The sequence below is a fragment of the Rhinolophus sinicus genome, chromosome 3 (genome assembly GCF_057876585.1).
Source record: "Rhinolophus sinicus isolate RSI-liver-muscle chromosome 3, RSI-T2T, whole genome shotgun sequence".
Taxonomy (NCBI): Eukaryota; Metazoa; Chordata; class Mammalia; order Chiroptera; family Rhinolophidae; genus Rhinolophus; species Rhinolophus sinicus.
Window position 1 is genome coordinate 179663432 of NC_142503.1, and position 11141 is coordinate 179674572.

Genomic DNA, 11141 nt, shown 5'->3' on the forward strand with positions numbered 1-11141 from the left:
AGCTCAAAAAATGTCCCTCTGCTTGTCCTCACCCCTCACCACCAAGGGCTGTCTGGTTTTTAACACGTTGAGTAAACATGGTTCCCCAGATACCAATCGTATCAACCACCCATGCAGGAGTTGTGGTTGGACACCATCGGGCCTACGTCGGATCTTGTTCTAGCCTCCAAGTCCTAGGGTCCTGATGTGGGGTCCTGCGCTTCCCTGCCAGGGGCTACAGACCCTATAGGAAACGATATATGTTCCAGGCCTTCTCACACCCATTACTCTTCATTAAGCCTAATTAGAATGCCACTGAATAATCATATTATTCTAATGCGCCATGTAATGATTAAGACTAATGCTGATTTCCACTTCTCTTACCCTCTCTCCCCCCACTCCTTTTTCTCTACTCCTGCAGAATAGCTACATGTTTGCTTCTTTTTTATTTGATTCCTTCCACCGGGCACTGGGAGGATGTTGGTTAGGAATGACCGCAATGGTCGTCCCATTCTGACATTTTTGTCTGTGGCTTCTCGGTGCCAATTACAGAACATAGTATCAAATGTTGCTGACAGGAATGGGGATAGGACCAAGAGGAGGAGAATAACCCTTGTACACATTGTAGGGAGCGCTCCTGGATGTTTGCTCACTCCGTTTTCATGACAACCATGCAAGGTAAATAATACTATAACAATCACGGAAGGACTGTCCGAGCTAGACAATATCGGATGTGCAAGGTGGGTTTGAGAGGGCAAAGCAAAGGAGAAAAAAGGGAGAAGAAGAACGAAACTGGACTGTTCTTCCCAGAACCCTCTCATCATGGCTTCACACAGGATATCGCCATGTGTTGAAAGTTCTTCCTCCCAAGCCCTGATCACTTGTTTGCACAGACTTGCCCAGAATTGCTGGGTAGAAGTGATAAATGCTTAAGATCTGGGAGTTTGAAGCTCCCTCTCCTCAAATAGGTAGTTTCCTGTCTTCAAAACACCCTTCCTGACTCCAGTTTTGAAATAGAAGGATCCTGCAAAGTCCACTGTCAATCTAAGATGCACCTGCTAGGTGCAGGTTAAGAGCAAGGACTGTGGATCAGAAGGATCTGTACAAGTCTCACAGCCTCTTTGAGTCTCAGTTTCCACATATAAAATGGGAATTATCATGCTGACCTCATCAGACTGCAATGGTTCATATAGAGTACCTAGCACATACCCTGTTTCCCCAAAAATAAGACCCAGCCAGACAATCAGCTCTAATGCATCTTTTGGCGCAAAGATTAACATAAGACCTGGTATTATATTATATTATATTATATATTAATTATATAAGACCCGGTCTTATATTAATTTTTGCTCCAAAAGACGCATTAGAGTTGATTGTCCAGCTAGGTCTTATTTTTGGGGGAAACACGGTAGTAGCCACTTAATAAAATATCAGTGGGAAATAAACTCATTCTTTAGTCATATGAAATTGTATTTTACTTAACTTTAGATCTTAAAAGATACTTTCTTTGGGTATAGATTTTAGGTTGACATATTGAAGATAATACCATCACTGTCTTCTAGTTTCCCTTATCACTACTGATAAGTGAGCCATCACCCAATGCTGATTTTTTGTTTTCCTTTTTTGTTTTTGTTTGTTTGTTTGTTTGTTTGTTTGTTTAAGCGATCTGTCTTTTCTCTTGGGCTGTTTTAAAAATCTCTTTTTCTTTGATGGTTTGTAATTTTAATGGATGTGTTTGAAATGAACTTCCTTTAGTTTATTATACTTAAAATTAGTTGGACACTCAGGATGTAAAGGCTGATGTCTGGGAAATCCTTAGGCATGATCGCTTCAAATATTGGCTCGCCTCCATTCTCTGTCCTCCTTTTGGGACTCCAATTAGGCTTCTCGTAGACTTTCTCACTCTATCCTACATGCCTCTTTAACATCTCTTTTATATTTTCTATGTCTTTGTCTCTTTGAGCTAAATTCTGGAAAATGTTTAACTCTATTTTTCATATAACATTAGTATCTTTCTCTTCACTTGTGTCTAATCTTCTATTTAATCCTTCCATTGAGACTTAAACTTTAATTATTATGTTCCCCATTTCTGTAAGTTCTATTTGTTTTATTTCCATCTTTTATGTTATTTATACTCATGTTCCTTGTTCTAATTTTTTTTGGGGGGAGATGGAAGGGAACAGAACTTTATTGGGGAACAATGTGTACTCCCAGGACTTTTTTCCAAGTCAAGTTGTTGTCCTTTCAATCTTAGTTGTGGAGGGTGCCATTCAGCTTCAAGTTGTTGTCCTTTCAGTCTTAGTTGTGGAGGGTGCAGCTCAGCTCCAGGTCCAGTTGCCATTACTAGTTGCCGTTACTAGTTGCCGTTTCTAGTTGCAGGGGGTGCAGCCCACCAGCCCTTGCGGGAATCAAACCGGTGACCTTGTGGTTGAGAGGACGTGTTCCAACCAACTGAACCATCTGGGAGCTCAGCGGCAGCTCAGCTCAAGGTACCCTGTTCAATTTTAGTTGCAGGGGGTGCTGCCCACCATCCCTTGCGGGACTTGAGGAATTGAACTGGCAACCTTGTGGTTGAGAGGATGCGCTCCAACCAACTGAACCATCTGGGAGCTCAGCGGCAGCTCAGCTCAAGGTGCCGTGTTCAATCTTAGTTGCAGGGGGCAGAGCCCACCATCCCTTGCGGGAGTCGAGGAATTGAACTGGCAACCTTATGGTTGAGAGCCCACTGGCCCATGTGGGAATCGAACCAGCAGCCTTCGGAGTTAGGAGCATGGAGCTCTAACTGCCTGAGCCACCAGGCCGGCCTCTTGTTCTTATTTTAAAATCTTATTTCTTTACGTATATTTGTGGTAGGCAGAATAATAGTCCATGTCTTAATTCTTGGAGCCTGGAAAGTTTTGGGTTGCGTAACAATGGGGAATTTAGGTTGGGCATGTTTATGGGAGGTCTGTTTCTGTTTTTTGTTTGTTTGTTTGTTTGTTTTTAATTCTGTTTTATTGATCTGTGTGTCTATTCATCTGCTAATTTCACACAGTTTTGATTAGTAGAATTGGTGGTAATTCTTCTTTAAACATTTGGTAGAATTCCCTAGTGAAACTATCTGGACATGGAGATTTCTATTTGGGGAGTTTTTAAGTTAATAAATGTAATTTCTTCAAAAGTTACAGGCTATTCAAATTATCATTTTTTTATTGGATGAGTTGTGCTAGTTGATGTTTTTTGAGGAATGGGTTCATTTCATCTAAGCTGTCAAATTTATGTGTGCAGAATTGTTTGTAGCATCTCTTATTATTCTTATGATATTTGCAGCATCTATAGTGATATCTCTTGTTTCATTCCTGATATTGGTAATTTGCATTTTCTCTTTTTTACTTTGTCAGTCTTGCTAGAGGCTTGTGTATTTTATTGATATATTCAAAGAACCAGTGCTTTCCCCATTGATTTAACATTTTTTTCGTTTTTAATTTCACTGATTTCTGTTCTTATCTTTCTTATTTCCTTCTTTCTGCTTGTTTTGCATTCATTCTTATTTTTCTAAGATCCTTGAGGTGGCAGCTTATATATTATTGATTTAAGACTTTTCCTCTTTTCTGATAAAGCATTTAATGCTACAAATTTCCCTCTCAGAATGGCTTTAGCTACAAAACCAAAGATTTTAATATGCTGTACTTTCATTTTCATTCAGTTTGATTTATTTCTTTTTTTGTTTCCCTTGAGACTTTCTTCTTTGACTCATGGATTAAGTAGTCATTTAGCTTCCAAATAGTTGAAGATTTTCCTGTTATATTTCTAGTATTGATTTCTAGTTTGATTCAATTTTTTTGTCAGATAACACACTCTGAATGATTCCAACTCTTTTCAATTTGTTGAAATTTATTTTATGGCCCAGAATATGGTCTGTCTGAGTATATATTCCATGGGCACTTGAAAAGAATGTGTATTCTGCTTTCTGGAGTGTTCTATAAAAGCTGATTAGATTCTGTTCGTTTATGGTGTTGAGTTCTTTTATATCCTTGTTGGTTTTCTGTTGAGTTCTATTAATTATTGAGAGAGAGGTATTGAAGTCTCCAACCATAATTATGGATTTCCCTATTCCTCCTTTCAGTTTTATCAGCTTTTGCTTTATTTTACAGTTTTATTGTTTGGTACATATACGTTTAGGATTGCTATGTCTTCTTGGTGGACTGACCCTTGTATCATGATATAATGTACCTCTGTGTCTGGTAATTTTCTTTGCTCTGAAATTACTTTATCTGATATTAATACAGACACATAAGTTTTCTCCATATTAGTATTTGCAAGACATATTTTTCCATCTTTTTACTTTTAACTTAGCTATATTGTTATATATAAAGTGAATTTCTTGTAGATGGCATATAGTTGGTGCTATGGACTGAGTATTTGTGTCCCACCACCCCCAAAGTCATATGTCAGAGCCTTATTACTTTGCTAGACTTTCTTTTCTTTTCCTTTTCTCCGACCTTTCCTTTTTCCCTCCCTCCTTCATTCCCTCCCTTCCTCCCCTTCCTTCCTTCTTCCCTTTCCTTTTCATTTGTTCCAAGCGTGTTAGTTGCTTGATGAAGCGTTTTTTTATGATGGCTCCTTTAAAATCTGTGTCAGCTAATTCGAACAGCTCTGTCATTTTGGTATTGGCATCTATTTTTTGTCTTTTTCCATTCAGTTTGAAATCTTCCTGGATTTTGGAATGATAACTTTTTACTGAAACCTGGACCTTGTTGGTGTTATATTATGAGACTCTGGATCTTATTTAACCTTCTCTTTCAGCTAGTTTTTTCTGACGCCTCTCTGTCAGGGGAGCAGGGGATGCTGCCTTACACTGCCAGGTGTGGGAGGAAGACCGTGCTCTGTTCTACTTCCGACTGGGAATGGAAGCGTGGCATCCCATTTGGCCTCCACTGACACTGCCTGATTGGGAGGGGGATGAGGGCCTCATTACAGCTCTCCACTATCCTCCACCCACCCTACGGAGTCAGGGGGTCTCATTACCGACTGATGAGGATGAGTCTCCTCTGACACCCTGGTAGAGGGGTTAGGGTGCCTCATCACAGCCTGGCAAGAATAGAAGTCTAGGCTCCCTACTTGGTCTCTGCTGCTTGGGGGTGTAGGCTCAGTGTTTTCTGTGGTATTTGGCAGGAGTTGAGTACTCCAGTCTAAAAGCTTTCTACCTTGCTACCCCTTTCCTGATCCTTTGACTGGAGAGAGCGAGTTTTTCAGACTTTTATTTTGTAATAAATTTATTGAGATAACATTGGTTAAGAACGTTACATAAATTTTAGGTGTATGTTTGGGCTTTTAAAAATCTGTGCTTATTTGTGTTTCCATGTTACCAGCTGCTTCAGCGTCAAGACTGGGGGATATGAGGCAGAAAGAAAACATGCTGAAGTCACCACTATGTCATTCTATGGCTCTTGACATCACCAGCTGGCCTGCCTTCTTCCCACTTTCCAGTCTTTTTATGTTTCATATGTGATGACCGTGGTTATACTTAGTTACACTTAGTGGAACAGGGAAATGTATGTCTGTTCCATTTTCCCAGAAGCAGAAGTCCTACTGTATAACTTTTATAATAAGAAAAAATTGTGAGTGTGAGTGTGTGTGTGTGTGTGTGTGTGTGTGTGTGTGTGTGTGTTTGGGAACATTAAGATCCGGGCACATGGTGGCTCATTGTCGTCTTTGGGACGATGCCAAGCACTGTCCGGGCACTTCAGGGACACAATAAAATAAGGCACAGCTGCAGCCTTAAGGAGCGCAGCAGGCAGAAGTGAAGCCGACACACCGGCAAATAAGTGCAATTATACTTATTTTATGTGTTATGCTTGTTGCGATGGAAACAGGCCCAGGTAAAAAGGCTTGGTCAGGTCCTACTGGGGTGCGGCTTCACAGAGCAGGAGATGCTTGAGCTGGGCCTGCTGGAGTTCCTAACCCACCCCCAGAAAATGCCCTTTTCTGGCAGGTCAAGAAAGGGACATCAAGATGGCAGGAGTGAGGAGTAGAAGAGAGTGGCTCTCACTGGTGGTTTAGAGCAACAATACTTAAACTGTAATGTGCACACGAGTCCCCTAGGAATCTTGTTAAAACGCAGATTCTGGGGGTGGCCGGTCAGCTCAACTGGTTAGCGCATGTGCTCTTAACAACAAGGTCGCCGGTTCGATTCCCACATGGGCCAGGGAGCTGCGCCCTCCACAACTAGATTGAAGGACGATGACTTGACTTGGAGCTGATGGGTCCTGAAAAAAAACACTGTTACCCAATAAAAAAAATTTTTTTTTAATGCAGATTCTGACTCAGTAGCTCTGAGGTAGAGCCCAAGACTCTGCATTTCCAACAAGCTCCCAAGCTCACAGGTGATACTTGTGATGCCCCTGGTCCACGGACCACATTTTGAGTAGCAAGGATCAGGTACGGATGCTGGAGTGAGACAGCATTCAAATCCCAGCTCCGACTAACTGGGCACGTCATCTAACCCCTCCCGGGCTCTGCAATTATAAAATGAAGACAACAGCTCCTGCCCCGTCAGGGTGCAGGGATGACTGAAGAGGCAACGTACTAGGAAGTGTTTGGCACACAATCAGCACACAGAGAGATCCAGGCTCCTTCCAGGCTCATTTCTCTGTTGGACTCCAGCGGCCCTCAGCCCTGCCCACTGGTTGCACGTGGCTGCAGGGACCACATGGGCCTGGTGATGGCACACGCAGGGTTAATGTTCCTACCCAGAGACAAATGTTTTGTGTTGAGGAGTTGCTGCTGGGAAGGAAAGGGAGGGGAGGAAAGAAGGCCTCTTTTTTATTATTCTGAGGTGCATTTTAATTTGCACAAGCGACGTTGTGTCTGTGATGGATGACACATAGGGAAAAATTACAGCCCAGGAAGCCCAGCAAAAGGGGAAAAAAAATAAAAGAGATCCAGCAAGGATTAAAAACAGCCCATTGTGATGCTGCATCCTGATCAAGGCTGGGGGCTGGAGTGGCTGGGGAAGGGGGTCTGGGAAGGAAGGACGGTGCCAGGCGCAGCCAGTCTTTGGCAAGCGGAGAGTTTGTGGGAAGTTTGCTTTTCTTGCCCTGGCTTCGCCTTTCTGCATTTGATTCCCTCCTCCATGGCATCACCACCATCTCTGGGTCACCCAACTGGGAATGCTTTGGGGAACCTCTTTGATCTCTTCTCTCATTAACAGAACTCAGGAACCTTGGAGCTCCCGCTCTCCCAGGACGTTGTACCGCATAGCAATCCACGCGAGGGCAGAATCAGAGCAGCCAAGAGTTAGGTATCTAAATGAGGCTGCTCGTGGTCTGATTGCTGGTGGGCAGGTCACCGTAGGCCGCCAAGGTAGTTGTCGACATTCTGCTCTTTGGCTACTGGTTAGCAGTAGTTCAGAGCAGTGGTCGTGGAGTCACATGCACAGAGCCGGGTTTGCAGCCTGACTTTTCTACTTAATAGCTGTGTGACCTTGGGCAAGTTACTTAACTTCTCTGTGCTTCTGTTTCTTTAACTCTAGAAAAGAGACAAAATTGTCCCTACCTCCTGAGGTCCAGTGTGAAGATCAAATAAAATAGTGAGATTCTTCTGCCCTGAAAGAAAACAGGATGTGTAGAGTTAGGAAGGGCGGTGATCCCAGCAATACCGGCCTATGTCCCTGCGCAGAGCCGTGGCCTCCAGGCTCCTCTTCAAGACTCTCCAGGAAGGAGACCTCAACACATTCCTGACCTAAGTCCTGACCTCAGCCCAGGGCAGTTTCCTCTTAACGAGGAGCAGCTGGCCATTGTCTTGTAATGATCCCAGCTGCACTACTAAAGGCTAAAGGCGTAAAGGCGGCTGCCCACCCTCTTTCCTTTTAGGAGTGAAATTTAAACAGATCTAAACTCTACCCAAGACACTCCACAGTCTGTCGTCTCTGAGCCACAACCAGGCAGGAAAACTGCAGCGAAATGATGCTTCATGGCAGCCAGCTCACCATGTAGATGGTGCAGGAATGAAAACAACTGAGAAGTCTTAAGGGACCCTCCTGAGACACGCTTCCTGCAAAGAGCAGCTCTCTTGTAGAGACAGGCACCTTTCACATACTCATTCACTTATTACAAATCCAAATGGCTAACATTTATCGAATATGTCCTATGTGTACTTTTAAGCACTTTATATGTACTCATTCATTTAATCCTCAAAACGATCAAAGAGGTAGATACTGTTATTATTTGCTTTTTACAGAAAAGGAGACAACGTCATAGGGAGGTTAAGAATCGTGCCCCAGATTCTATAACTTGGAAGAGCCAGGGTCATAATTCATACTCAGATAGTCCGGCTGCAGAACCACGTTTACCGGCTCTCCACTACAGCACTCAAACACACACAAGACGATGGCAATCCCTTACGAGCATATACAAGTATGGTAGGGTTTGTTTTCTTTTTTTCTCTAACTGAGGTGCCTCTATAGTCTGAGTACCAACGTTGGAGAATTGACTGAACTATTTAGGTGGTACGGGATCGGGTGTGCTGGCATGAGTGCCCAGAGGTGCAGCTGTTACCAAGAAAGATCCTGTTTTCTGGGGCATGTGGGAACTTTATCTTGTGCATATAGAAGAGGGCATGGAGGGCAGAAATGCTCAAGCAAATGACTACAAAATCAATAATTGGACGCGTTTAGAGACTCTGTGAGGCATTTGCTCTCCTGCCTCCCTAGTGACTGGGCTGCCATGATTATTATATAGGGTTCTTTGAGTCTTCTGCACTCGGCTCCTGGAGGCCTCAGGCTTTCCTCCCACTCTGCCCCTTGCTGTTCTGACAGCAGCCCCCTACGTGTAGGGTCTCGATATGGGGGAAGGCTTAGGACCATAGGGAATGTCTTCAAGGAATGTGCTCCTCGTTGGAGGGATAAAGTCCCACAAGCAAGAACTTTCCTGCCAGTGCCTTTTGTCACCTGTGGGACAGCAGCAGGGGAATCTGACTGGAGTTAGATAAGTCAGGTTAGATAGAGTCTTGCTCTGCTGTGTGACCTCTTTGAGCCTCAGTTTTCTCTTCTCTAAAGTGGGATAATGCTTACTCTTCCTGCCTCACAGATTACGAGAAGATAAAATAAGATGAGTAATGATTATTACTAGCTGTAGTCTTATCATCGTATATCAGTCATAGAGGATGACTCCCTGTGGGCTATCAATGCTAGTGATGGTCCCTCTTCCCGAGAATCCCTCCCCTGCCAACAACTCTTGTGGAACCTGAAACTCAACCATTAGTGATCTACTTGTTTGGGTCTGTCATCGTCCTTTATTAGTATGAATCCGTCGGGAGGGATGACACCTTCAGTTTTATCAGCTCATCCCTTAGATAAATGATTCTTAATACCGCTGGAATTAACATCAGACCTTGTTTGAGAGTCTGATGAAATCTCTAGATGTTCTTTTCAGAAACATGCACACATGCGGGGAGGGAGGGGGTGAGTGTCAAAAATCAGCTTCCCAGTCTTATCCAGGGTGCATTCTGTCAGGAGCTTGGCTACAGTAGACAAGTGCAATTTATGCCTGCCCTATATTCCCGTCTCCTGCTTTTGCTAATAGCTTTTTATTTTCCCTTGGGGACCGTCTATAGCAGAGTGTCAATGGCCTGCCCATTTTCCCTCAGCACTCACACTTTCTGAACACGCTGGTGATTTCTCGCTATGATCCCCTGCCGGAGGGCTCTCTGGCCACAGAAGCATGCTCAGCCCACATGCGTGGAGCAGGTAAGACATGCTGGGGAGTCAATGGCCCCAGGAGCAGCCCTCCACCAAAAATAAATTGTGCGTTGGTGGAGTAATGTCTCCCTTCCATGGTCTCGGGCGGGACACCCCAGGCTGCTCCTACAGTCTGCTCCCACAGTCTCCCAGAGGGCCTGGGTGGACTTGAGCCCCAGTTGCCAACAATGTAACCTGCTCATGAAGACATGCTTCGTTATTTCTTCCCTTCCCTATCTCACTTCCCTATGTCTCCAATGATGATTTCTGGGATCACCTTCCCCAAAACTATTTGCACTCAAGTCTTTGTCTCGGGGTCTGTCTTTGGGAGAACTCAGCCAAGATACCACCCTCTCACCATTCTTAGATCACGTACTGTAGGTGAAGCTGATCTTACCTCCAGCCCTGAGGTGGGCACCTGACTCAAGCTGTGCCAATGAGGGTCTCCCTGGGATTGCCGCTGCAACCACCGGGAAAGAGGCCGTCCTTTTCACTGGGATCACTGGCCACAAAGACCATGAAAGCCTGGAACTACCAAGGTCAGCTGGCCACCAAATAAAGAGAGACCAAAGCCAAGAAGGCCACGAGAGGGCAGGAGGGCTGGATTCCTAACATCTCGAAAGCACCCAGATTCTAGCTAAGTCTGAAGCCACACCTACCAATGGACCTTTTAATAACATGAACCGATAAAGCCCTTAGTTTGCTTACAACTTTGTGTCTCTCATCGGAACCATACACTCCCACCCCAATGGAAGTCCTGTGGAGGATACCCAGGCTCTTCTTGTACTATCTCACCAGGTCTGCTGCTTCCAAGGTGGCTTAGTACACAAAACCCGCAAGCGGCTCACCAGGCCCTGTGAGCCAGAAGCACTCTCGTCCTCCTCCCCTCTGAGCTGTCCAGCTCCTATCAGGACACAGGGGTCTGACCTCCCTGGGTTGTGATCCTGTGGCCATGGGCTTGCTGCCCCCAGAACCACCTCCCTGGCAGTGGGTCACCAGCCTAGAGAACATGCTCCCAGAGTTCATGGCAACTCTCTGCAGGCCTCGGCTTGCCATGGGAGCTCTACAGAGGCAAAGCAGAGGTACTCCAACCATGGCTCTGGGCCTGGCTTTTCAGGACATCTGCCGTGGTCCCCTCTACCTTAGCCGTCACCCTCCTTTCCACTAGGATTTGAAGATAGAGCTCTCAGCACAGTTCCTGGCACATATGAGGCTTTAATAAGTGGTAGCTATAGTACTACTTACTATTGCTGCTACGACTATCGTTATTTCCACCGTTCCTCCTTGGCTCAGGTCCTCATCACTCGTACTTGGATTTCAGCAATAGCTTCCTACATCGATCTTGTCACCTGTATTCTTCTCCTTACATCCAAACTCTGTACAGGGGAGCCTTTGTCCCTTCATTGCTGAGCCCCATTCTTTCTTTCTAGCATTGGTTTCCTTA